General features: G+C 38.7%; 1 long non-coding RNA gene across 2 annotated transcripts; it reads right to left on the bottom strand.

Annotated features, from left to right (window-relative positions):
- Positions 1-763: 763 nt before the first annotated feature.
- On the bottom strand, positions 764-3,712 carry LOC123490831. 2 transcript variants are annotated; one of them, XR_006661063.1, is made up of 4 exons: positions 2,323-3,712; positions 2,127-2,199; positions 1,874-1,912; positions 764-803 (listed from the first exon to the last, which is right to left on the bottom strand). It is a non-coding gene; the product is annotated as an uncharacterized LOC123490831 (long non-coding RNA). The 2 variants fall into 2 exon arrangements; XR_006661062.1 differs by having other exon boundaries at positions 2,127-3,712.
- Positions 3,713-3,957: the final 245 nt, after the last annotated feature.

The following is a 3,957-nucleotide window of genomic DNA, read 5'->3' as shown; positions in this document are numbered from 1 at the left end:
GCTTTGGGGCTGTTTTTCTGCAAAGGGACCAGGACGACTGATCCGTGTAAAGGAAAGAATGAATGGGGCCATGTATCATGAGATTTTGAGTGAAAACCTCCTTCCATCAGCAAGGGCATTGAAGATGAAACGTGGCTGGGTCTTTCAGCATGACAATGATCCCAAACACACCGCCCGGGCAACGAAGGAGTGGCTTCGTAAGAAGCATTTCAAGGTCCTGGAGTGGCCTAGCCAGTCTCCAGATCTCAACCCCATAGAAAATCTTTGGCGGGAGTTGAAAGTCCGTATTGCCTAGCGACAGCCCCAAAACATCACTGCTCTAGAGGAGATCTGCATGGAGGAATGGGCCAAAATACCAGCAACAGTGTGTGAAAACCTTGTGAAGACTTACAGAAAACGTTTGACCTGTTCATTGCCAACAAAGGGTATATAACAAAGTATTGAGAAACTTTTGTTATTGACCAAATACTTATTTTCCACCATAATTTGCAAATCAATTCATTAAAAAATCCTACAATGTGATTTTCTGGATTTTTTCTCATTTTCTCTGTCATAGTTGACGTGTACCTATGATGAAAATTACAGGCCTCTCTCATATTTTTAAGTGGGAGAACTTGCACAATTGGTGGCTGACTAAATATTTTTTTTCCCCACTGTATAACATAACATTTCATTAAGATGAGAGATGGTTTCAGTCAGTTACAATTCAGTCTGTCAGAGAGGAAGTGGATTAAAATCAGTTATTGGAGGTAATGTAAACTCACCAGTGGTTGTTGATGTGGTGGCTGGAGGGATATTAATGCCTGCAGGGAATAGACAGAGGGTTGGAAAACTGAGCACGAGCACTTCCTGTAAAGCCCTGTAGCCCCAAAATATGAGACTGTGTATTTTATTTAAGCGCTTCAAATCTCACTATTGTGTCATGCTGCCAACACCCGTTGATTTAAAAGTTATTTAGTGACATTTTAAGAGTAATTATCACCTCAATAGCAACAATGATAGTCATAATGATATTAGCTCTCATACAAAAAACGTGGTTTGGGCTTTTAGATGTCGGTAGTCATTTGTTTGAATGAGGAAGTACCAAACACATCCAAAACCATTCTGGTCGTGATCCACTCAAAATTCATCAATGAGCCAGGAGGCCCAAAGGTAAACTAGGGCTGACCCCAAAGATTTGATCAGTTTTACTCTTGACTTTTTGCTGTTTCTAGTATTTGCTAAATAATGTTTTAGCAAGGAGCACAAGCCACCAGCACAACACAACATTCCAGAGAGTGCCAAGGAAGCCCACAATGTGTCTGCTGCAGAGGGACAGGACAAATCCATTAGAACATTTGATCAGTCATAGTATTGACTTTATAACTAACATGCACTCTAAATAAACACTTTTGACATCATCTAGGTGCATCATGTGATTATAAACAACAATAAATAGGCAACGGTTAGCTACTTTCCTAAATTAAACAATGCATGGAATGAGTGTATAAAAAAGCTATATATATATATATATTTAAACAGTTATGTTCCAAAATCGTTCATTCTATGTCACTGATCTTCGTGAGTGATATTGTCGCAATTTAAGTTGAATTGAAGTGTGCAAGTTATTTTCTGACATTTATAGGCCAAGTTTTCAAACTTGCATTCCCACGCATTATTTCTGTAGAATAAGGAAGTAAAATCGATGAATATGTGCTAGTTAATTAACTACCAGCTATGCCTCTAAGACTAAGTGCTCTGCTATGCCTCTAAGATCTCTGCTTGTTTCATGTTATTTATAAGTATCACATGATGGTTTCAGTCTTTTACAATTCAGTCAGAGTTGAAAAGTGGATTAAAATCAGTTATTAGAGGTAATGTAATGTAAACTCACCAGTGGTTGTTGATGTGGTGGCTGGAGGGATATTAATGCCTGCGGGAATGACAGAGAGGTTGAAAACTGAGCACGAGCACTTCCTGTAAAGCCCTGTAGCCCCCAAAATATGAGATTGTGTCTTTTATTTAAGTGCTTAAAGTCTCACTGTTGTGTCAAACTGCCACCACCGGGGAATCAAGGTCAGCTAAATTAAATTCATATGTAAAATACTAACACAATCATCATTATACAAAGCAGATAAAGTCCTTACTCATCATGAACAGAAGCAGCACAATAACCTTTATTTGATTTCCCATTGTCACAAACTCCTTGTCCATTCCAATCTAGGAGAAAAAATGATTATCATCATCATCATCATATCCATGAATATCATTATCCTCTCCAATTTGTATTCACTGACATTTAACATTTTGCATTCTACAACCAAATATGTAAGATGAGCTCACCTGTTTCTGTGCATTCACCCGTTCTTCTGCGTAGTCCCGTTGGGTTGGCACTATAGGCTTATATGTACGACATATATATACTGTTAGGCAGGTGAGTAAGTTGTAATGTGGCATTGGGGCTGATCCCATATGACGTTTAATGCAGGTGTGGCAAGTGCATTCACATATTCCTTTTTTTTTTTTTTTTTGTTATCTTAGAACAGCTCACCTGTTTCTCTGCGTTCTCTCTTTCATCCATATAGTTGGCATTATGCGTATGTCTCTTAATCTTGAGCTACACTAGGGGAGTCAAGAAAACCGTAGTTTTTTTACCTGCTAAACTAGGGGCCCTATTTTCGGCCTGTGTTAAGGCAGTGCTAGTGTCCAACGCACGCTCTTTGGCAATTTCGACTTGTAAAAGCCTGCGCTCTACTATTCTCCAAACCTGGCGCCAGGGTTGGTAATTTACCTGTCTTATATCAGCTTGCTTGCGCTGAGGTGGGAGGGGTGGAAATATTTGAGATGTGTCCTTAAAAACGTGTGCCAATGTGCCAATTTCAAGCAGCGATACTGGTGATATTTAACACTCACCAAAAGCTGGTCTTAGTGGTAACACAATTGGTTTCGGCATCGATTTTGCCAGCGTAGGAACGCAATAGCCTAGTAGCCTATAACCAATGTTCTATTAAAATATCATGAGCAGTAAAACTGTCAACAGACATTCACGTTTTTCTTTATATTGGACATTATTTTTGTCCATGCAGCTTCTGTGAAAAGTTTGGACTCATTAGGCCTATGTGTGACACCCATTGAAAGAAAGGTGTCAGTGACTGTAGGAAGTCTGTTTAGGAACATCAAGGTATTACAATAGACAGCTTGCATCTTCCCCTTTCATCTGTTGGACCTACAGTGAGCTCCAAAGGTATTGGGACAATAAAACCTGTTTTGTTGTGTTGGCTCTGTACTCTAGCACTTTGGATTTTAAATGATACAATGACCATGAAGTACAGACAGTCAGCTTTAACTTGAAGGTATTTTCATCCATATCTGGTGAACCGTTTAGAAATTACAGCATTGTTTGTACAAAGTCCCCCATTATAGGGGACCAAAAGTATTGCGACAAATTCACTTATGTGTATTAAAGTAGTAAAAAGTATTTGGTCCCATATTCATTGCACGCAATGAGTACATCAAGCAAACTTGTTGGATGCATTGGCTGTTTGTTTTGGTTGTGTCTCAGATTATTTTGTGCCCAATAGAAACGAAATGGTAAATAATGTACTGTGTAATTGTGGAGTCACTTTCATTGTAAATAAGAATAGAATATGATTCTAAACACTTCTATATTAATGTAGATGGTACCATGACTACAGATAGTCCTGAATGAATCGTGAATAATGAGAAAGTTACAGATGCACAAATATCATACCCCAAGACATGCTAACCTCTCAATATCATTGGGGGGTTATGATATTTATGCCTCTAACTTTCTCACTCATCATTATTTATACAGGATTATCATCCACATTAATTTATACAACAGGTGGGTCTAATCCTGAATGCTGATTGATTAAAACTGCATTCCAGCTGGTGTCTATTTCACAAGTTACCACAGGCTAAATCTATGACGTTGAAATGCCTGAATGCGCAATCCAC

The sequence above is a fragment of the Coregonus clupeaformis genome, unplaced genomic scaffold (genome assembly GCF_020615455.1).
Source record: "Coregonus clupeaformis isolate EN_2021a unplaced genomic scaffold, ASM2061545v1 scaf4971, whole genome shotgun sequence".
Lineage (NCBI taxonomy): Eukaryota > Metazoa > Chordata > Actinopteri > Salmoniformes > Salmonidae > Coregonus > Coregonus clupeaformis.
Note: the sequence above shows the minus strand (reverse complement) of the source record. Positions and strands in the feature narration are given on the sequence as shown.